At 48.6% G+C, this 23,905-nt stretch overlaps 1 long non-coding RNA gene and 1 pseudogene across 1 annotated transcript; one reads left to right on the top strand and one right to left on the bottom strand.

The window, feature by feature from the left end:
• LOC138922127 (heparan sulfate glucosamine 3-O-sulfotransferase 4-like) overlaps positions 1–11,790 on the bottom strand; it is a 58,870-nt pseudogene extending 47,080 nt beyond the window's left edge.
• A 1,430-nt stretch (positions 11,791–13,220) lies between these two features.
• Positions 13,221–20,779, top strand: LOC138922130 (uncharacterized). Its single transcript, XR_011435208.1, has 4 exons — positions 13,221–14,696; positions 15,443–15,488; positions 16,087–16,147; positions 16,426–20,779. It is a non-coding gene; the product is annotated as an uncharacterized lncRNA (long non-coding RNA).
• Positions 20,780–23,905: the final 3,126 nt, after the last annotated feature.

Here is a 23,905-nt window from a genome sequence, read left to right as displayed (position 1 = left end):
CTCACTTTTTGCTTAGAAAATACATTCACTTTTATTATTTCATTTGTTCCTCTCAACAATCCTGCAAGGCAGGCATTATTCTCAGATAAACAAAGTGAAAATGAGTGATGTTAAATCAGTTATCCAACCAAGATCATCTAACTAGTAAGTTGCAAAACCCAATTTTGTCCAGCTACAAACACCTTGCTTTTGAAATAATGAAAGAACACTCTGTAAGGCCATAAGGCCTGTTTCCACCTCAGGGCCTTTGTGCCTGCTGTTCCCTCTATTGGAAACCTCTCCACCTACATATCCACATGGAAGATTCTTACTCTTTCACTTCATTTACATCCCCTCCCCAGAGAGGTTTCCCCTAACCATTTGACTTAAAATAGTATCTGTGCATGCACACACACACACCCCAATTACTCTCTAAACTCCTGCTTCTCAAAGTGAGGTTCAGGGATCAGCAGCATCAGCATCAACTGGGAAGTTAGAAATGCAGAGTCTGAGGCCCCTCCCCAGACCTGCTGAATCAGAATCTGCATGTTAACAACACCCCAGGTGATCCATGTGCATTTCAAGTTTAAAAAGCACTGCTCTACAGGAGCCCTGCCCACTGGAAATGCAATGGGAGTCACAAGTGTCATTTTAAGTTTTCTACAGCCACATTAAAAAGGTTAAAAGAACGACTCGTTTGTTTGCTGTCTCCCCTACCACCCTACTAAAAGATGCCATTTCCACAAGAACAGGTACTCCCTCTGTCTTGTTCTCCACTTTATCCCCAGTACCTAAAACAGTACTGGGCACATGGTAAACGTTATTAAGTGTTTGTTGAATGAAAGAAGGAAAAGACATTCCAGTACTTTCTGAGTGGTAGCGTGGCACAGGGAAAGAAACCAGCACTCTGAAATTGGACAGATGTGGTCAACTCAACCACTGACCAGCTGAGCAACCTTCAGCCAGTGGTTCACCCTCCGGGAGCCACCTGGAGTGTAAACCAGGAATATTGCTGTTTAACTCACAGCCTCATCATGACACCCCGATGTGATAACATGTCTGTGAAGCACCAACCACCACAATCACAGGCATTCAATCAATGCCAGCGCCTTTCCGTTGTCCTCTTTCATTCTCTCCAAATACCACATGCGAATAATGGTGCTGACCACTTTCCTCTGTGTGGCATGAGCATGACTGAAGCTGTTTTCCTGAGTTATTTTCCCCCAGCCAATGGGACCTGCCTATTAACTGCTACCACTGCAGACAACTGGAAACCGTGGAGGGTCCCTTCTCAGCACCCTGGAGCTGAGTGGCTCCCAGAGCAAAGTGGTCACGGTTACTGTTCAGTCTGTAAACCACGAGGGAGGCCACAGCTCGAGTCGTCTCTCTCACTTTGATGAGTTCTGCCGTGGCAGCCAGTTGGCCTGCCACAAGGTCCCATCCCTTAGGAGAGTTCAAGGCCTCTGCCCAGCCAGAGTGTATCGGCTCATACTGAAAGGTGTGTTCTGGCTTTGCCCTTTTATTTGGGGGGTGGACAGAGGAAGGAGTGGAGGGTTTAATCTACTCCCACTTATTAATCACTGGCCTCTGTCCATCCACCAAGTGAAGCTTGCTTCTCCATAGCTTTAACACACACATCCTAATCCATCAGTCCATACTGCCCTGAAAATCCAATGCACGTGTCCTCATCTCAGATGTGTCTTTGACTCACGTTAGATCAACAGCACAGAAGAAAGCAAAACCCAGATTTAGATACAGCCTGAGGGACACCAGAAATAAAACTGCTAGGGCTGCCTAGTTGGATATGAGGAAACCCCAAGCCAGCTGTGCCGAGAGCAGCCCCAATTTCTTCTCGCTCTCCCTCTTGCTGAAAACACAACCAGAACAGAAACACTAGCAGAATTAGTAGGCTATTGGGAAACACACTGAAAAGAAAAACAAAAACAAAATAAATATATGGGGGAAATCAAAGCCTTTAATTAACCTGTGGATCTCTAACCAGTTAAACAGTAGAGTAAGATTTCAGGCAGAATACGTGGTATAACCATTTAAGTAGCGATGCCACCACTGAAAAGACGCAGTTGCATCAGGGAACCAAGAGGAAGGGTTTCTGTTACTGGTTTGAATCAATGCCACTGTTTCCTTTCCTACAATAGAGTGAGGTTGTCATCCCCTCTTCCTACATGGGAGAGAGAGGAGCCTGAAGAGGTGCAGCAAGGAAAAATCCCACAAATGTCCTCAAAGCACTGCTGTCCCTCATAAGGCTGGAGAGCGGTCCAAGGCCAGTGCCAGCCCACTCGGCTCCTGCAGGTCCAAGGGGTTTCTGGGAGTCTTCTCAACAGCCAGGTTTGGGTGGCTAATGATTACCTCTATGTTAGACAGATTCTCCTCCCGCACTTCCAATCGGCACCACTGAACATAAGGGTCTCCCACAGGCAAGTCACTGGCATAGCAGATCGAGGACACAGAGACACCGCATGGTCCTCTGAAGTGAGGATCAAGAGGATCCAGTTCTGTCCACACCTCTCCAGTGGAACAGTTCTACAGGTGGCTACCAAATACTGACACCCAATACCACAAGGCCCAAATACCACAAGTGATGGCTGAGAGTACCACCGAGCTGGAATGACATCTTCAGTAGCCATGTCACGACAGCGAGGCCAGTTCATACCTTCCTTTCCAAGCCACAGTGTAAAAACAACATGAGAAAATCTGGCATCTTCTATCCTTTCATTCAGAAAATTCTCCAGACCCTACGATGGGACTTCCTGACAAGCACTCCACCACGCACACGTCATCAACGTTATTTTAAGTCACCTGAATCAAACACCCCATCTCTATTTCCAGCTGCCACAAAGCAACACAACACATGTTGGAAAGGTCTGATCCTCAGGCCTTCCTCTCCCCCAAAGGGCATCTGACACTTCTCACAAGATACACAGCTTTAAAATTAGAACTGGAAAAGACCACAGTGACCCTCATAGGGCTGAAGCTGCCCCACAGCAGAAATCAGAACATTCCTACAACCAACAATTAAACAACCGAAACCTTCCCAAACATCCCCTTCTTTCTCTGGTTTGCTGTTGCTGCATTAATCATCCTGACACCTTTTTAATTATAATCGCAAACTCGAAGCCATGACTTGCAATGTTATAAAACTGATTTTCCAGTTCAAGCAGGCATTGACTGGTTTCTGTTTTGATAGGAAGCGGCTGTTTGAAGCCTCCTAAAATGTTGCAATTAGTTCTCTCGGTTGAAACAGACAAGACATTAACAGACACATTTGCTGTTTCCATTTAACCTGCTGGAATGTTTATGCCTAAGTGTACTTTTCTCAAGCTTTGAAAGCATAAGGGGTATTTTCTAAAGCGGAAGAAATCAATCAATACATATTATATATTCATATATAATAGATATTATATAATACATACCTATAGTAATATATATTATTATATAATACACATTTGCTATATATTTCTGAAGTTAGGTTATTTCTAAAACTTTCACAGGCTGTAATTTAAACTTAGAAAGCACATCTCTTCAACAGCAAGGCAACTTGTCAGGAAACAATCCTTATTTTACCTATTGGCCTTGTGAAGATGATAATACCACTTTAGCTGACAAAGCCTGTGTTTGTCTGACAATTCCAATTAATTACTGAGACGCAACAGAGATGGGACCAGCCATCCAGATGTTTTTCAGAAAGAGATAAAAAGGGGGGGGGGAGCAAAGGAGGTTTGCCTTTTGGGAATCTGCTCCAGTGTTTTTTAAATGTAATGGCGGGCAAGAAAGCCGGATTACTAATTTATTTTACCTGCACTTAACTTTCTACTCTCCTCTCCTTTCCCTCACCGCTGGGAGACGGTGGAAGACAAGGGAGATGAACACCTCACAAGACAGAAGCTCTAATCTGTTGCCAAGGAGGCGACGGTTAGAAAGGGCAGGGGTGCAGGATGTAAAAACTCTTAGGGCACCGACTGTCCTGCAGACCTCGATGCTCCTGATGCCAAAGCAACCCAGGGTTGCTGGAGATGGGGAACATCCTCAGTCTTTTCTAGCAAGCCAAAACTCGCCAGCATCATCTTTTTAACTGTTCCCTGTTCATTTTGCTCTAACCTGAAAATACTAAAGTCGGATTCCAGACACGCAAATACGTTTGAGGGCGATTTTGAGAGATTCCAGGAGATCTCAAAGCCCTTCAGTCAATCTAGCTATCCTGCTTCATGCCTTAGCGTCCCCAACGCAGCAGCGCTGAGCCCCACAAGAGACTGGCCTGCGAAACACCCCGTGGGCACCTGGGCTGGGGATTTCCAGGCGTAGAGCTAGGCAGCTTCAGAAAGCACCTCCCTGGGTGAGGAGCCTGAGGCAGGCAGGGCAGTGTGACACCAGCTCCCCTAGCCCTGAAATACAGTGATCCCTGGCCAGCCTCCAGTCCTCTCCGCGCTCCCCCGAGCAGCCCCGCCAGGGTCCGCACAGCCCTCGTGGGGCGAAGGGCTCTCGGGGAGGTGCCTGGATGTCGAAGGGCGTGAGAAGCCGCAGCTTTCCCTCTGGGTCTTCCCCACCCATCTATCGCCTGCGCCGAGCCCAGGGTCCTACCTGTACCACTCCAGCCCCTTTTCGTAGTTCCTGTCGAAGAAGCGTGGCTCTACGCCCACGGCCCGCACGTCCGGGTGGACTCGGATCGCCTCCAGCAGCTCGCGGGTGCCTCCTTTCTTGACCCCGATGATGAGCGCCTGTGGCAGCTTCTTCTCCCCATAGTTGGGGGTGCTGAGGGCGCCGCTCCTCTCGCTGCTCCCATTCACCGCTCTCCGGCCTGCGAGCTCCTCGTGGGTGGTGCTGGACTTCTGCGCTTCCCTCTCCAGCAGCGCGCTCTGCGCCGTGATCATCTCGCCAGGGGCCACAGGGGTCCGGAGCCAGGGGTCCCTAGCGAACCCGCTGCCGCTCGCCAGACCCCAGCCGTCGGCCCCGGGGGCAGGGGGCTGCTTGGAGGGCTCCGGAGACTCCTCGCGGCTCGCGTTGTCCGGCGGCAGCGCGGAGGGCTGTGACGGGGTGCCGAGGCGCATGGGGGGCGGCAGTAGAGAGGGTGGCGGCGGGCTCGGCAGGGGCTCGGCGGCAGTGCCGGCGGCTCCTGCAGCACCACGGGGAACTGCAGGGTGCCCGAGCCGCCCAGGAGGCTGTAGCACAGGTAGGTGACAGACAGGGACAAGGCGCAGAGAAAAAGCAGCTTGCGCGCCAGGCGGCGGCGGCGCGGCGAGAAGTGGAGGCAGAGGCGGAGGAGGTGCGGGCCACGGGGTCATCGCGGCTCCGGGCTCGCTGCGGCAGTGGCGGCGGCAGCCCCCGACGCAGCCAGGACATGGTTTCAGCCGCCGCCAGCGCCCCCGCCCGGCCCCCCCTCCCCCAGCCGCCCAGGCTGCATGAAGTGACGCCACTGCACCCCGGCCCTGGCCGCTGTCGCGCTGCGCCGGGGAAGAGCCCGGCTGCATGATCCCCCTCCCCACTCTTCCCACGGAGTCCGGGTGGCCCCCCACCACCCCCCTCAGCCTCCGGCAAGGGGACCAAGGGGGGCGCGTGGACCCGCCGGCTGCACCTGCTCCGTCTGCAGCGCCCCCGCTTCCCCGGCTCCGACGCGGCTCCTACTTCAGTCTCTGCCGCCGCCGCCGCGCCCTGTTGCAGCCCCGAGTTCCCTCCCCGCTGCTAACTTTCTGCGGGAAGAGAAAGGCGTGGATGGGAGGCGGAGGGGCCCGGGCGCGCGGTCCGCGCCGCCGAGGGAAGGGGGAGTGCGCCTCGAGCGCGCCTGCAGAGGGGGACGTAGAACAGAGGCGGCGTGCGCTAGGCCTGGGGCACCCGGCAAAGCGGAGATCGTGCCCCCCTCCCCCGCCCCGCACCACATTCATGCTGGAGAGGTTCCCCTCCCCTGGGAGCCTGGGACGCCAGTTTCTCCTTCCCTCTCCTGATACTTTCAGAGACTTAGAGCCCGACGCCTGCCGCCAGTGCCGCCCAACAGGTAGCTGGCGGCCACAAGGCGGTGAGCTCTCGCTTCCCCTTTTCTCATGGGACTCCAGGTAAACTCGGTCCATCCGTGACCCGCCCTTCTCCCTTCCTGGACATCCTCCTGCCTTTGACCCAGGAGGAATTTCTTGTCCATACCAGGATTCCCATGCCAACTTCCATCTTTCCAGCCTCCCCATCGTAACTTGAAGCTCCTGATTGGCGGAGCTTTGACACAAACCCACAAATTTCCTTGCCCTAGAGCTTCTGCCTCTGTCCCGCCACCGGTTGGTTGACTGTGCTTTCTGCTCCAAAAGGAGAGGCTGTCTCCTCCTGGACACCCTGAACCACAGATGCACATGCGCCCTGGATTTCCCTGGACCAAAATAGACTGAGACTATCATCGCTCTAAACACCTTATAAGCAGAGAGAAGTTGTGTTGCTGTGTCTGTGCATCGCTTCATTGAATTACAAAGTATCTTCTTTGCAGAGAGATTTCTGTCCCTCACGTCCCTCTCCTGGGGGGAATGGTAAACATCAGAAAGCTTTGGAACATTCAAAACTACACTTTGCTTCCTGTTTCCTTTTGCTCAGGGAGGTAGAGGAAACGCGAGGCTGGAATGGCAGGAACAGGCAGAGCTATCAACTGAGGCACTCCAGCGAACTCTGCTTCCTGGGGGCAGGGGCTGGCCCTGCACGCACCTGGCGCCAGTCTTTCCCAGAGGCTGGCTCCAGTGAGTCCTGTTTACCCTGCTAGCCACAGCTGGGTGCCTGGAGGGTCTGCTTTCACCTACAGGGCTGATGTGCTTGGCATCTCCGGTTTTGTTTGATCACATAACGGGGACAACAGTTGAAAGAAAATGTATATAGTGTCTAAATATTAACTAGATACCTAGTGCCAAAGAGAGAAAAAAATGTTGCTCCAATAACATGAACACAGACTTTTCCCTGAGTGAACAGAAGCTCACGGCTGCTCTCAGCTGGACATGAGCTTCCTTCACTGCAGCTTCAGCTCAGATAAAGATTATTCCTTTAGAATATATTTTTTATGGTACACCGGAGACCTCTGAAATGCAGAGTCTGGTGTCCTGTAAATCATTTCGTGGAACTAGGGATGCTTTTTCAAACACCACGCAACTGCACTCCTGTAATGTTAATGGGAAGGGGCCAACTGGAGCTGGGAGCAGCACAGCTTGCCCATCCCTCCTTCGGCTCCAGGCCCAGCTCTGGGTGGTCGCCCAGGAGGGCCCGGTTGCAGCAAATATTGTCACTGCTGTCGTCCATCTCCCTTTCAAAGCTAAGGCACCAGGATGCCCAGCACGTGGTCCAGGGGCCTCCCTACAGTCCCTGCCCGGCTCCCAGACTTCTCTATCCCAGCTCTCGGCAATCCAAATGAACTTGCTCTGTAGCTACTTTTACTAAAGATGTGCTTTCAAATATGGAAAGGTTTTGATAAAATGGTACTAACATTTAACCTAGAGGTGGCAAACTGGTAACAAATTAAGAACTGAATGTGGCCAGCGCAGTGATATTAAGAAGTTGAAACTGGTTGCAATGTTGTAAAATTGAGGACTTTCCCAAAAAATTTGGCTATGAGGTTTCTGCTGAAATAGTAGATCCTGCAACTTTGGGCCCCTCAGCCAGAACCGAGAGGCCCCCCTGACATGGAGCATGTGCCCTGTTCTTCACGGTGCCCCCCCAGAGTGCCCTCATACATTTATGTTACTTGCCTGGATGCTGCTAATGAGGACACTTCCCAGTGTCGCTTCTCCCTCTTGTCCACAGATAGTCCTACTTAAATAAGAGACTCTTGAAAGAACGGAACCCCGTTGGTGAAATGTTAGGCCCCACAACTGATGGGGAAGAGGTGATTTTTGGGGAGAGGAGCTTTGTAGATTTCTCACTTGGGCACTTACCTGTTTTGTTCTCCATCCAGGTTTTTTCTGGGAGCCAGTTCTTGAGAAACCTATAATGGAAAGTACGAGCTATCTACATAGGGAGAACTCAGACTTCGTTCAGCAATTCCCTGGGCGTCTGGAGACTCGATAGAATACTTTTTTCTTTTTCCGTTGCCAACACCCATGCCCATTCAGGCCTATGAGAGTTTTTACAATGCTGCTCCAACTGGTCTCCAGGCCTCCAGCGTGCCTCATTTCTCTTCATCGTAGAGGACAATAGCAGATCAATGTTTCTGAGGCATGGCTCCACCAGTGCCCTCTCTGATGCAGAAACCTTCCTCTCACTGCCTACCTGATAGACTCCAACTCTCTGCCTTAGCACTCAAGGGCCCCTCCGCCTTGCATGTATCCCACAGTCCTGCCAAACCGAACAGTACCCACTACCCAAAAGCACACATTGCATTCTTCTCTTTCACCTCTGCCTGATCAGATGATGGAGTTGAAACAAAGCCATCATTTGCTAGTTAAGTGACTTTCGGACAGGTCATTTCACCTCCCTGACCCTCAGTTTCTGCATATGTAAGTGATGAATAGTAAGACTCACCTCATATTGTTTTTATAAAGAATTAAATTGACTTAGAGAGCATATGCAAAAACAGCTGGCTCCCTGCCTGACATGCTGCAGCCACCAGTAATTATTCGGACCTAAATATTGGCTCATGCCATGCCCTGCTTCTTTTCCTATTAAAACCTTATCCTTGAAAAATCGGTGTGTACCCTTTCTTCAAAACCAGCCCAAGGTGTAAACTGAAGTTCACTTTCCTAAGCCGCTTAGTGACATTTATAACGCCAAATCTAATGCCTTAGTTTTTTTTTTTAAGCGAAAGAAGCTAACTCTGGCTAACTTCAGTTTTCTTATTAAAGAAATTGACTAGAAGGATTTATGGTAACTCACATAACTGAAGGGAATTTTTGAAAAATCAACAAACAAAAAGCAAAAATAAGCTTTGGAAGGCACAATAGAGCACAGTGTATAGTTATTATTACTGCTGTTCACCAGATATTGTCGGCTCTTCTCTGGCCCACAGAAGGGATGTATCTTCTTGGCCCCTTAAAGTCAGAGGTGACTCTGTGAGCCTTTGGCGAATGAAACTTGAGCAAAAGTGAGGTTGTCTCTTCCAGACAGAACCTTTGGCAAACAGTGGGAGTGTGTTTTTCCTGCCTGGCAGTTGTGCAAGAAGTTGGATCGAGCATCTTTTAGCTGCCATCTACTCAATCCTCCAGACTGAGCAAGGATAATACAGAGCCAGCCCCTGATGACATGGAGCATGTTTGAGAAATAAACCTTGGTTATTTTTAGCTGAGACTTAGGAGTTTGTTGTGAATACAGCACAACATGGACTATCTGACTGATGAAAACATACATATTATCAATTTCCTCTGCTGTTGACCAAAATGACTTCAGTGAGCCAATATTAGAATTCCTTTTCACAAAGGTGGATAAGTGACAGATTAGAAGTCTACACTGCCCCAGGAGTGTAGACTGATACCACGCTTATATATAGCAAAGATATTTCCTCATTTTGTCCTTTACTTGTCAATAAAAAAGTATATCTATAGAAATCTGGAGGTAAGGCTCCAGACAAAACCAACATGGTGACAAGGAGGAACATTACATACTTGTAAAAGGAGCGACAGATGAGAAAATAATAATAATGGCCGGGAACTTATAGAACCTTGCGTTGAAAGGGATCTCATATGGAACTTAGGAAATATTATAGCTGTAAGCACTACATGACAAAATCTGGTGGACGGAATTAAACAATACTTCGAAGAAAGATACCTTCAATATACTTATCTAAAAAGAAAAATTAGAAACCAACGAGCTGCTTGCTCAAGAAGCTAGACAAAGAGCGAGACAGTAAAGTCAGGAAGAAAGGAAATGATAAAGATAAATGCCAAACCTTTGTTTCTATTTATTTGCTCTTTATTTATTGCTATGGACTGAATTCTGTCTCCCCACAGTTCATATAATGGAAGCCCTGACCCCCGTTGTGACCATGTCCAGACACAAGGTCTTTAGGAAGTAATTATGGTGAAAATGAAGTCATAATGGTGGAACCTAAATCAGATAGGACTGTGGCCTCATCAGAAGTTGAAGAGATCTCTCTTTCTGTTTCTTCACACGCATACACACACCCCGCCATCTGAGGACTCAGTGAGAAGGGGACCTTATGCAAGCTGAGGAGACAGCCCTCGCCAGAACCTGACCATGCTGGCATCCTGCTCTCAGGCTTCCAGCCCCCAGAATGGTGAGAAAATAAATTTCTGTTGTTTAAGTCACCCACGCTATGGCATTTTGTTATGGGAACCCAAGCTAAGACGCTTATCTTTCACAGTTTGTTCCTGGGTTCTGGTACCAATTCCAATGTGTGTGGGGTTGGGGGTCGGGGGAGTCCCCCACACCAACAAGCAATTCTTGGGACACCAGCTGGGTGTCCTACAATTCAACTCGATTCTGACACTATGTACCCAGAGACAGCATCACACCCCACAGGTTAAGGGTTCAGCCCCACAAGACTGCCCCCACTGCAGGTGCCAACAGCAAGTCTGGGTTGTCGCCTATGCTTCTGAGCAACTGGCTGTCAGTAGGAGGTTCCCAAGACTCTCTACTCCGGTTCGACGAATTTGCTAGGGCGGCTCACAGAACTCAGAGAAACCTCTTACTTACTAGATTACCTGTTTATTAGAAAAGGATATGACTCGGGAATAGCTCGATGGAACAGACGCATAGGGCAAGACATGGGGAAAGGGCACTGAGCTTCCACGCCCTCTCCAGGTAACCACTCTCCCAGAACCACCTCTCTCCCAGACCCTCCACATGGTCACCAACCGCGACGCTCTTGGAAATCTGTCCTTTTGGGTTTTTATGCATAAGCCGTTTATTTATTCTCTTACCCTCGGCTGCTGTTTTTCCTTCCCCATTTATAGCCCAAAGCCAATCAAAGAAGGACATGTGCAGTGTGATGCTGTTCCTGTACATTTTTTAAGTGCATAACAATGTAAGAATTTGTTCATGGAGACATACACATGTATGTCTTGACTATGCATAAAAATGTAATCTTTTGTTAATGGAGCCATGCACATGGATATTCTTGGAATCATAAAGAATGTAATTAATTTTAGGATACTGATACCTATGATGAGAGAGGGAGGAGAACGGGATGGAAATGTGAATTTTAGGTGTGACGGCAACATTTTGCTTCTTAAAAACACAGATATCATTGTGGGCTGAATCATGTCCCTGAAAATTCATATGTTGAAGTCCTAACTCCAGGACCTCAAAATAGGGCTGTATTTGGAGAGAGGGCCTCTAAAGAGGTAATTAAGGTCAAGTGAGGTCACATGGGTAGGCTCCAATCCAATGTGACTGATAGTCACGTAAGAAGAGAAGATTAGAACTCAGACACACACAGAGGGAAGACCGTGTGAGGACACAGGGAGAAGTGGCCGGGGAGAGAGGCCTCAGAAGAGACTATACCGGCCAACGCCTTGATCTTGAACTTCGGCCTCCAGAACCGTGAGAAAATAAATTTCTATTGTTTAAGCCACCCTACGTGTGGCATTTTGTCATGGCAGCCCCAGCAAATGAATGCAACATCGGAAGCAAATAGGGCAGAATTGAACGTCTGTTCTTTCTGGGTATTGGGGCCGGAGATAGAGGTCATACTATGTACTCTTCTGCATATTTGAAATATTTCCATAATAGTTAAGAAAATAACAAGCAGATCCCGAAAAAGAATAACCAGAGAGTAGAAATTTATGTGTGATTACCTTACAGGCCAAGGTGGGTTTCGCGTTGGGCAGGTGGTTCTCTTCCACAGGGTGTGTCAGTCACCCGTGAATTCCCGTCTCTTGGCTCCGCCATTCCTGACGCCTGTATCATTGTCTGCAACCAATCTGCACAAGGAGAAAGAAGGAACACGGAGAAGACACACCTGCTTTCAAAAGTTCCAACCTGGAAATGGCACACACCACTTCCACTCCCATTGCATTGGCTGAAACATAGTCACACGCCACACCTCACTGCAAGTTGCTGGGTGACTGCCTTCCTGGGCACCCAGGACAAGGATGTGGACAAACAGCCAGTAGTCCCACCCACAATGTCATCAGGTTGACCCTGGTCTTCATGCTGCTGCTCAGTCCACAGCGTGTCTGCCAGGCCTATGGTTAGGGTTTAGATATTTTACAAAGGCGCGGGGTTGGGGGTCATGGTTTGGGACTTCAAAGAGGAGGAAGCCAATTCACAAGGAGACAGAAAACCAAATGTTTGCTGGGCCATCTCTAAACAAATGAGAGAGAACTTGTGTAAAATGGGCCCGGCTAGGTACCTTCTTCTCTACCACATCTAGAGTTCCCTACGTTGACAGCTCCTTCCTGGAACAGGCCTTCTGTCTTAAATTCTTTTAGGCAGTTAGGGGTGAGGCCAAAGTTTCTTTCATATATAAATTTTGAGTGTATATATGTAATTTATAGAACTAAATAAATGAATTTAAATATAGATACAATGGATTATATATTCTATTATATAGCAATATTAATATATATTATATATAGATAATCTCCTTGGTTCTCCAGAGAACCCTGACGAATACAGGAGGAGTTAATATTCTTTTATCGATGGCATTTACATTTAATCATTTGAAATTCTTAGTTATGACATTGTTATGGCTTGCAAGGAAGTGTCCTTTTCAGTGTTTCATTTAGAGGCCTCAAGATACCAATGTTAAAAAGTTTCCCATTTTACTTGTTTGGTTTGATAGGCTTTTTCCAATTGAGTGCACAGATAAACCAATTTAGGAATTTCAAAGGAGCCCCATTTAGGCCAGTGAAGCCTTAAATCACCCTGAGTAATCTGAGCCCAGTGGAACAAAAATCTACATGTAGAAGGTCTGTATTCTTTAAAGACAAAACCAGCAGGAGTCCCAGAGTGGGGCTGTTCTTTGGTGGTCCTCTTAGAAAATGGATTTCTCATCTGTATGAACTTACCAAAGGATCAAAGGCCCAAAAAAGGAGTGAAAGAAACAGAAGTTTCTAACAAAGCTGACAACGGAAGGATGGCCAGAACCAGTATCAAAGGACGCCTACAGAAAGAGTCTGGACCTCTACCAAAAATGGGAGGTCCAGGCCCAGGAGGACTTACCACCAGGAACCAGAGCCACCAGGAGGAGACGACAGAGCACAAAAGATTCTTTGCAGGCACCTTGCTTGTGTCTGTGAAGTGGCACCAGAATTGAAGGTCAGTAGCTAGGGATCCCACTTCTGTCACCATATAAAGTCAGCAAATAAGAGGCATAAACTGCAAAAGAACCAAAAAGTTTATTTGGGGTCTCAAGAATTGCAATTCAGGAGATGTAGATTCGAGTAGAAGCTCAAATGTGCTCCTAGGAAGACAAAGGAGGCAGGGGTAGATAAACGGAAAGGACACAGGCTTACAAAGGTCTACAGTGAACAGTTACTGACTGGTTCTGGCATGGGGTGAGCTGACTTGCCAGAACATAGTTGGTCCTAGGCAGACTGTCCCTTCTTGGAATGAGGAAACACTTCAAGATGTGACCTCTGCTGTCAGGTAAAGCTCAAAAGTTCAGTTAACATCTGGTGGTGGATGTGGTGTACAAGCATAAGCCCCACTTCCTTAATGGCCTCCCAGCTCCATTTTAGAAGCCTTGAAAATGGTATTCCGTTTTGTCATTGTCATCCACCACAGTCACGCACCACGTAACAATATTAACGATGTTTCGGTCACTGATGGACCACATATATGACAGTGGTCCCATACGGGTAGCACCACATAGCCTAGGTGTGTAGTAGGCTCTACCACTTAGGTTTGTGTAAGTACACTGTGTGATGTTCACACAACAGTGAAAGTGCCTAATGATGCATTTCTCTAAACATTTCCCTTTCATTAAGTGAGGTACGCCTGTACTGATTTTAGTCTTGTGAGTGTTGAATAATGAATTACTCATTTCAATTATTTGAGTCAGCCCCACTGGCTGAAGATGGTAAAGGCTGACTGAAGCAAAAAACTAAAATTTGTTATTCAACATGCACAAAACCAAATGAGTAAAGAAGAACTTTAAGTTCTATATCAGGGTTCATGTAAGGCAAAAACATTCTAAAGGAAAGATGGATTTGAGGACATATATGATTCTGAGTGTAAATGTCTGGGTACAAGCAAAAATTCCAGGGAGCATTTCAGACTTTCGAGGCAGTGGAATTGGTGAAACCAAAGTCAAGCTCTCCAAACAGTAAAGGGGGCCCAGGTAATATCTGGAGTACAGGTGGAACAGGCAGAAAATTTCATTAATGTAATTGTATGATTTCATGAATGGACAGAGTTGGAAAATAGGATGGCAGGGTAGGGCAGAGGGACCTGGAGGGCCCAGGATGGATGGAGAGATCAGCTGGGCTGGTGGGAGGAAGGGGCCATGGGCACACCCTCTTCATGTCCCCTCCCCCACCCTCTGAAACCCTTTGTGACTCTTCAGTGCTCTGTGATACAGGCCTGGGATTATAGGCAAGTGCGGACACTCTCAGAGCTCAGTTGCCTCAGGCAGCCTTGCGATTCAGAAAATGGAGTTCAGTCAATGGAATGTTCTCTCATTTCTGAATAGCCATATGGAGTTGTTTTTGAGCATCTGCTCAACATTCTTAGATAGTGACTATAACCTCACCATCGTGTGTGGGTTGTGGTTGCTTCTTCTGTTCCTGTGCTTCCTGGTGGGGATTCCATCTTTACCAACCTTGTGGAAAACCAAAATCTACCAAAAGGTAAGGATCCCTGGGCAAGCCACCAACAGGGATTTTTTATTGTTGTTTCCATTTCTAGTCCCACATTTTTAAATGAGTTGGTCCAGAGAGACTCCTAAGATGGCAAGTCTGAATAGAGGATAGAACATCATCCTTCTAGGGGAATAGGCCAGGCAGGACTAGGGGTTCAGCTGGGACTGTTTCCCATTTAAAACTCACAGACCATCTGGGTGTGGTGGAGGATTCCCGGATAAAATCCCATCAGTGATTTCACGGCCCTGCATTAGGTTATTTAGAGAGTTTGGGTTCTGTGTAGGAGAACACTGTTCCCAACACTGGATCACGAGTCACATTCCCATGACGGGCGTCATTCGACCAAACCGTCCTTTGTATTGGGCAGATCAGGAGAGCAGGGCTGAGCCTCTGAGCAGACACTGGAGTGTGAGCTCTGTCCCAGGATACAGGGTCCTATCTGAGGAAGCACAGATGTGACTGGGGGCCTCAGAGTCTATGCCCTCCTTGAGCAGAGGACTTCTGACTGAGAATATCAAGTGTGGACTCTAGCCAAAAATCCTCCTTCGAGTTTTTCAAAGAAGGAAAAATTGAAAGTATCTTATCACCTTTAGAAATTCAGAAAGGGAAAGCACACAAAGTGCTAGTAATAAAAATAGAGAGTGACATTAATCTTGGATGAATATCTGAGTTTCCTAGAGAGAGGAGCAAGCCAACTAAGTCCTCGCTCCTCATTCTTTTCTTTTTGTTCTCAGCGTCAGGGCAGAGCCAAGAGGAGAAGAAAAGGTGGAACATCAAGTGGTAAGGTTCCACCTATCCCACCTGAGCTCTCCAAGGGTGACACATCCTGTCCTCTCCATGAGGTCCCAGGTCCATGGTCTCTGAGGATGTCAGTCGCTAGATAGAGTCCCTCTCAGAAAATAGAGGCCTCAGAGGAAAGGCTCATGGGAAGGTAGTCAGAACCCGAGACATTTCTCAGATTCCTGCTCTGCCCAGCTCTGGGCATGAAGCAGTGATGGGCCTGGACAATGGGTGTTGCCCAGTGGGTTGCCGTGGGAGACGCCAAGAGTCAGAACTTCTGTGTCCTGACCTTGTGAAACTACGTTGACTTCCTGGATGATCAGACTCCTCTTTGAGGTAACCATTGACCTATGTTCCTCACATGGTGGTTTTGAACATCCCATGGGATAATGTATGTGACAGTACTTTATAAATGAAGCAACAAACACATGTGAACCTTATTAATATTATCATTGACCGTTTGACCACATCTACTGATTCTTGGGGCTTTCAGAGTTAATATCCCGTTAATATCCCAAGGGTCTCCCATAAAGGGACTCCCGTGTAACACCTATGCTTCTACCTTTATTACATGTAATTCACTCTTCTGGTTTCCCAGGTTGGAGAAACTACCAGAGGGAAACAGAGGAGAAAAGGAGGCTAATTTCTATTCTGAAAAGGTGACCAGTCTTTTCTTTCCTGATCCCTCTTTGACATGTTCTCTGCAATTCCAGGGATTCAGTACAGCCTGCAGTAGTCATGGGAGGGGTTTGCCATAGGAACGGGTATGTGAATGAACGCCTTGGGGTGAGGGCTGCTGAGTGTATGGTGAAGTCATTGATGTTGGGCATTGTGAAGGGGCAGCAGGCTTCAGGTGGCCCCTCCCCTGACAGGCCAGCAGGTCCTCCTTTCCTTGTTCTGGTCCTGGCTACAGTTTTCTACTTCCTGTCTCCCGCAGGCCCCTAGGCCGGCCTCTCGATACCACCCGCATTCGTCAACTATTATGCCCAGACCCCTCCTGTGAGGTGTGTAATAGCACAACTGCTGAAATCAATCGGCTGCTGTTCCTGGAGGACCTGGAAGATGATACTGCCTCTGTGTCCTCTATGGCTTCCACAGCTTCTGGGACTGAGTCATCATTCACTCTGTCCTCTGCCTTCTCAGAAGTCCCTCCAGGAGACCTAACACCATCCCCTCCACCTGACCCTTCCCCACCGCCCCCCTCCGTTCTCTCACCTAACCCAATGACACCCTTAGCTGACTTTCTTTCACCCTCACCACCGGGTCACTCTATGCCACCAGAGCCTATTCCTCCCTTGGAGTCCAAATTCCCAGCAGACCATTCCCCACCCCAACCCATTGCCCTTCCCCCTCTCCCACCACATGACACCCAGGCAACGGGTCCTATTCTCCAACCAGAGGCCACTCTGTCTCTGAATACGATCTTCTCTCTTGACCGCACCCTTTCCCAAGATATTAACCCCTTACCAAATTTGCCCCAGATAATGAATCCCAATGACTCACTGGCTTGTCATCACGCACCACCAAGCCTGTCTGTCTCACCACCGACAGACCACCCTTTAACTGTGACTCAATCTAAATCGGTTTCCATCTTATTGAAGTCTGTTCCAGAGAACTCATCTCCAGATAGCCCTGGTGGGTTGTCCACTTATGTCCCAACAATCAGAGGCACTGACCATTCAAGCCTGTCAATTTCAGAATTATCCTGGTGGCAAGCTTGTGCCAAAGACTTGTTCTTAGCACCTTCCACCTTGGCACCATGTGATTTTAATCGAGAGTTTCTTGCCCTCCATTCTCCAGAGTCCTCTCTGGAGAGACACCCTACAGCTAACCTTATAGAGCCTGGTAACCTCTCATTTCTCAGCCCTCATGTCCTGGCACTCCTGGAGAGACAAGTCCGAAAGAGGAGTGATTTCCTGATGTGGAAGGAAAAGGAGAAGGAGAAGGGCTCTTTTCCAAAACAACTTAGGCCAGGCCACCAACTAAATCCTTTGGGGAAAATGTCAGAGTCAAATGCTGATGAGTGTGACTCAGCATTCTCCCTTCCTTTCTGGAGCAGTGCAGGCAAACCAAAGGAGCTGCACATGCATGAGCAGCCCCCATATCCTAAAATCTTGGAGGACCATTTACAGGAAAAATGTATGCAGCTCTTCTGGGGTCTCCCATCTCTGCACAGCGAGTCCTTGCCCTCTGCTATCCGTGACTCACGTGACTGCACCACAATCTTCCTTTTCAATACCATCTCAAATGCCTCCATGGGCCAAGAATCCCCAGTACCTCTCCATCGCCCACCTCCATCCTTGCCTGAGATCCAGCCCCAACCCTTGCCTCAAACCCTGCCCCAATCCCAGCCCCTACCTCTCACTCAGGTCAAGTCCCAGGCCCACCTTAAATCCCCACTCCCAATCCTACCATCTGGTCCTCTACCCCAGAGAAGGATCTGTGGAGTGTGTTACCATAGACCCCCGGATGAATCAGAGTCTCTCACCTCATCTGAAATTCAACAACTGGAATGGAAAGTGTTGCAGAAGCAACAGGAAAGTTTGTGGGGTTCCCCCTCTGTAGTCCAAAGATCTCAGGAAGAATTTTGTTCTTCAGCTCCCAACTTTCCTTACCATCAGGCCTCCCAGGCCCATGCCTCCATCTCCACCCTTCCCGTAGAGTTTCCTCTCAGTGATGAGCTGAGGAAGAAACTGGAACATCACCTTCGAAAGAGGCTCATCCAACACCGGTGGGGCCTGCCCCGCAGGATCTGTGAGTGTCTGTCACTGATGATGCCTCCAAGAGATTTCTCAGAGATAGCTAAGTCAGAAAGCAATCGTGGACTCTCACGGATCTCGGTGAACAAAGATCTAAATGTTGGATTGAGCCAATCCAAAAGCTTCCATGAGAGGGGTTCAGAACTGCTTCAGGTAGAGAAGGAGATGGGGAAGGATCAGGGGCATAGCCCAGAGAACGGCCCAAAAGCTCATCTGTTGAGTGACCCAGAGAGCTCTTCAGATAAGGATCCGGCATATGACTCTGAGAAAGACCTAAATAGTCACATGGCAAGTCTGTCAGGGAAAGCTTCAAGGGCCTTGGAGGAAAGTCTAGATCAGAAACAACTTGAAAATGTCCTGAAAGCACATTTGAGCAAGAAGTTTGAGGAAATCAGTGAGGCTCGGCTCCCTGCGACGGTGCGCAGTTCATGGCATGCTAGCAAGCAGACATTGCTGCTTTCTGACAAACCCCGCACCCAAATAACTCAGAGGAGTTTGCCACCTTCAGTGGGTGGGGACTCCTCCCTGAATACCTTCCAGGAGATTTGCTTCATTGATTCCAGTGCACAACAGATGATGGAAACCCATATTAAAAGTTTCCGTATGAGGATGGAGTGGGGCCTGCCCTGCAGGGTCCTTGAATCCATACAGGCGTTTAAATTGGAAGATGCTGCATCCCAGTCCTTGCCCTATTTCTACTGGCCCCCCTCAAATAACCCAACTTTGGAAGTCGACTCCAAATCCGAGGGCTTCGAGCCCCACAGAGGAAGCTCTAAATCTGTTCTTCAAGAAAAAGCGGAAACAACAAATTCAGCCCTGGTCCTGGATCGTCATTGCCCTGCTACATCACCTATGGGCAGGGAAGGACAAGGGGTGCCGAGACAATCACCCTCTGGTATCAACCAAGAGATTGCAGAGGTTGTTCAGAGGAGTAAGGGTGCCAGGCAGACTCATCTGCCTGTCACATGTGGCATCACAGGCAAAACGAGTCAGAAATTTACTCAACTAGGCAACAGATGCCCCCCAGAGCTGCCTGCAAGGCAAGCTGGTGCCAAACCTGAGACAAAAGATGAGAGAGTGAGTTCCAGTGATAGAAGAGAAGGGCGACAGGACAAAAAGATGAAGTCGGAACCCTTTTCCATGTACAACACGGCCAGGGACATATTCAGGGCCAAGGAGCTCAATGCTCTGCAGTCAAAAACTGGTAGTGTGTTGACAACCAGCAAGCCAGGAAGCTCCCAAATGATACGTGAGAATCACAGTAAAATAGAAATTACTGGGACCATTGAAAGCCCTGCACCAAAAAGACAAGTTCCCCAAGACCCAAAGTCATCGGATCTTAAGGAACATCTGTTTGGGGAATTAAAGTCAAAACTAGAGAAGAGGAATCAGAGCCAGGTCCAAGGCCAAGACACTGACAGGTCCCCTGCCTCAGAGAGCTTGACTTACAAGGCCTCACTGACTCATGCCCACGGTGTCTCCAGTGGGGACATGGGAGCTTCCCAGGTGCTGCGTGTCCATCTGGAGGACAGTGGGATCAGCAGACAGCAGCGGCAGGAGCCTTGGGTCCCTAAGAAAGACCTAAAGAGGTCCGAGGATAAGAAATTCCCACCAGCTACAATGAGACTGAGCCCTCCGGGCCCCAACAAAGAAGAGCTTGGTGGAGGGGATGCAGGGTTGGGGACATCCCAACCTACAAGAAAGAGTTTCCCTACTCAGATCACAGCATCAGAGGAGACGCTTGGGAGCAAGTCTTCCCAGACCTCATCACAGAAGGCACAGCCTCCTCCTGAAAGTCTGTTCAGAAAAAAGATGAACGACATTTTTCAATGGCTTCGTCCTGGGACAAAAGGCAAAAAGCAAGAACATCCCCCGGAAAAGGGCCGCCCCATATCATCTGCACAGAGCAGAGGCCTGGTTAAAGGGAGAGCTGCCGTTACTGGGACCACCACGGCTCAGAAGACCAGGACGGTCCCTGGGAAGTTCCCAGTGGAGAAACTGGGGCAGCGGTGTGCAACAGAGGTCACCCGCCCTCAAGAGCCCCTTCCTTCCCTGAGGAAGTTTGTGAAAACTGAGCAGAAGGCAGAAGAGCAGGCCCAGGCAGAGCCCGTCCAGGGGCATCCTTCCAACTACAGGGCTCCCTCCTGTAAAGTGCCAAAGGCCAAGTCCTGCCACCAAGAAGTTGTCTTTGCTGGCCAGAATTATCCTACATGTTCTAGACGGATCAGAGACCACAACAGACACCCTCAGAAAGTCGTGGCGCTTAAAGATCAGCTATTGGATCAGAAGCGTCCCTTATCTGTGCCCCGCAGGGAGCATGTGCCCCATCCAAGCTCCACCTGCAGGCGTCAAGCCGGCCCAGGGGCCTCCAGCTGTTCTCACCACTGCTAAAGGCACTATGTTTAGGGATCCGTCTCTACGTCAACAGAAAACGCTTTTCCAGCGTTTCGAGAGCGGAAAATTTCCCACCACAAAATAATTCCTTCTCGTGGAGAATATTAATTCTCCCCAATAAATGATTCTCTAATAATAGTGATGTCTTTTCTGTGTCCTGTGTTGGGGGCATGGGTTTCAGGTAACTCAGGGCTTGTGCTTAGGGAAAAGGAGGAGTGAGTTCAGCTCTTACTGATTGCTTCCTCTGGCTTCTGAAAGGTCACCAGTGCTCTGCAGCTCTTGTTGACAAAGCGATATCACGTGCCCCCAAAAGCCCATTTCCTCCCTGATGAAGTTTGAGGAGGTGGGCTCTGCCTCCTGCCTCTTCGCTTAGCCTTAACGAAAGTGTAGAGCAGCCCACACCTTCCGCTCACTGAATGTTTTACATCCTTCAGAGAGTAGGGAAGACAGGTGTTCTCTATCCGAAGAGGGCCAAGAATAGGTATGCAATTCATAAAACAACAATGAAGAAAAAACAGTGGCTTCATCATGATTTAGAGGTCAGTGACCAGAGGACCCCACAGGGGGTGAACCCTAAATGGGATTTGGGGGGTGGGGGAGGGTATTGCTGCAGTGGATCCTGGGCTGGTGGGGGAGGGGCTAGCAACAGCACAGACACGCCTTAAGAATCTGTCATGTGAGTCATATTAATGTGTTAGGGAAGAATACTTTAAACTTTACACTGAGGTTTCCCTACTGGAAAGGCACCTGGGGGAAGTGGTTCCCCTCTGTAGGTATTTCTTCAGACTGCCAAATGATATTTTGTTGCAGAGCAAAAGCATCACTCAGCTGCCAGTAGTAACAATGTTGACCAAGTAGCCACCTACCTCCCAGGATAAAATAAAGCTGAGAGTAAGGAAAAGATGACTTGGAGTAAGCCAGGAGGAAAGAAAAAATGAAGAGGGGAAAGAAGGACCTTGCTGGTAGAACAAAGCTTTATGCCACATCATCATCCATATGGTGACCCTGTCCTGTTCCCCCCGCCCCCTCCTCAATCTGATCCAGGCATCACCACCTTGAGGCTGATCCAGGCACTGCACAGCACACTGATGCCTTATTCCAAAAAGGCACTGGGCTGTTCTTTGAATACTAAACACTATCTGCAGGGAGGTCATCAGGCATGGCATCCCCCTCTTTGGGAAGGTGATCTTGCTGCCTTCCGTCCATCTATGCTTAATAGGAATATACAAGATCTTGCCCTTAATGTGTACAGTTCACCTATCAGGATGGAAGTGCCGCCTCTGATATTCACGGCCTTGGTGGAGCCATGGTTGGTCTCCCCCAGAACATCTGCAGCTCATGAACCAGAGGTGAGTCCCAGACTATGCACCAGGTTACAGATATATGGGGGTCTCACCATGGACTGCACACATACCCACCCTTACAATAGGGGTTTGGAGGAAAGGCAACTCCACTTAGACAGACTGGGACTCAAAAATTGGCTGAGTGTCAACTGGGGCAAAATTCAAAAAGCATTATGATGGTGAGCGTGAAATACATTAAGTTGTAGATGTCTAAGTAAAATAAAGATGGTTACAAGGGTGGAAAAATAAAATACCAATTTTGTTTTCTAAAAACAACATGATTTTAAAAATGGAAGGGAGGAGAAAAAGGGAAAAATAGAATAAAATGATTGTTCTGTAAGTAATAAGAGGGGGTCAAGACATAGGTGACAAACGAAATAAGACTCCAAGTAAGGGAAAGGAATTTGAGGTTTCCAAGCCCCTTGAGGGAAGCTCTAAAAGTTTTCAGGGAAATAAGGTGCAAACAACGAATTCAGTCCCCATCCTGGATCTTCCACTCCCTGCTACCTCATCTGCGGGCAACGAAGGACAGGGGGCCCTAAAACCATCCCACTCTGATAGCGACCAGGAGCTTGCCAAGGACATCCAGTCAATCGAGCATGGCAGACAGACTTCAGAGATCCTCACACACAGCTTTATAGACAAAGTGAGTCAGAGTAAGACTGCACTAGACAATAACAGATGCAGCCGAGAGGTGCCCACAAGGCAAGCTGGGGCTGGACATGTGCCAAGGGATGAGAATGTGAGTTCCAGTGATAGAGAGGACATGATTCAGGGCCAAAAGATGGTGGAGAAGAATTGAAAACATTTTTCCACGTCCACCATGAACTTCAGGGAGATATTCAAGGCTGAGGAGCTGTGCGTTCTTACATCACAATCTTGTGACATCTTGACAACCAACAAGTTGGGAAGCTCCCAAATGGTAAATATCAATGTGAGCAAAGTAGAAACTACCCTGACCAGTCAATGTCCCTCACCAAAAATACCAGTTCCCCAAGATTCCAAGCCATCAGACATTAAAAAACAGCTCCTTACCGAGTTGAAGTTTCAATTGAAGAGCAGGGAACATAGCCAGCCTAAAGGCTCTCCCGCTGACATATCCCTTACTTCAGATAGCTTGCCTTCCGACTCCTCACTGACTCAGTCCCAGAGCGTCTCCAGTGGGGACATGGGAGCTTCCCAGGTGCTGCAAGTCCACTTGGAGGACAATGGGGATTGGCGGGAACCCTGGGCCTCTAAGCATGTCTCATGGAAATGCCAGGATAGGAATTTCCCACCAGCTGCAAAGACAGTGAGACCTCTGGACTCCAGAGCAGGAGAATGTGGAAGCGAGGATTCAGGAGTTGGGACGTCTAAAGCCAGAAAGAAGAGCCACTCTATTGAGGACAGAGAATTAGAGGGCACTTTCCCGTATCTGTCACAGAATGAACAGTTTCCTCCTGAAAGTTACTTCAGAAAAAAAATGAGGCAGTTTTGTCAGTGGATTAATTCCAAGAAAAAAATCACAGGGCAGGAAAGTCCCCAGCAAAAAGCCAAGTTCACGTCAACCTTTGCACCGCTCCGAGACCCAGCTCAAAGTGCAGCTCTCGTGAGCTGTGGGCCTCCTGAAGCTCATGAGCTCATGGCAGCCATCGGGAAGATCCTAGAGGAGAAACCGGCATGGAGATACGAACCTGAGGCTGCAGAGTGAAGTCAGCAGAAGGGGGAACTGCAGGCCCAGGTAGAGCCTGACGAGGGACATCCCTCCAACTACGGGGCTCTCTCTGACCCACAGCCAGGGGAATGGGCAAGGACCACATCCTGCAGCCAAGATGCTGTCCCTCCTGACAAGAGTTTTCGTACAAGGGTTAGACAGAAAAGAGACAGGATCAGACAGCCCTGGAAAGTTGTGGCCTTCAAGGACCAGCATTTATGCCAGAGT

This window comes from Equus caballus, unplaced genomic scaffold, assembly GCF_041296265.1.
Source record: "Equus caballus isolate H_3958 breed thoroughbred unplaced genomic scaffold, TB-T2T haplotype2-0000451, whole genome shotgun sequence".
NCBI classification, from domain to species: domain Eukaryota; kingdom Metazoa; phylum Chordata; class Mammalia; order Perissodactyla; family Equidae; genus Equus; species Equus caballus.
This window is presented reverse-complemented; position numbering and strand designations above follow the sequence as displayed.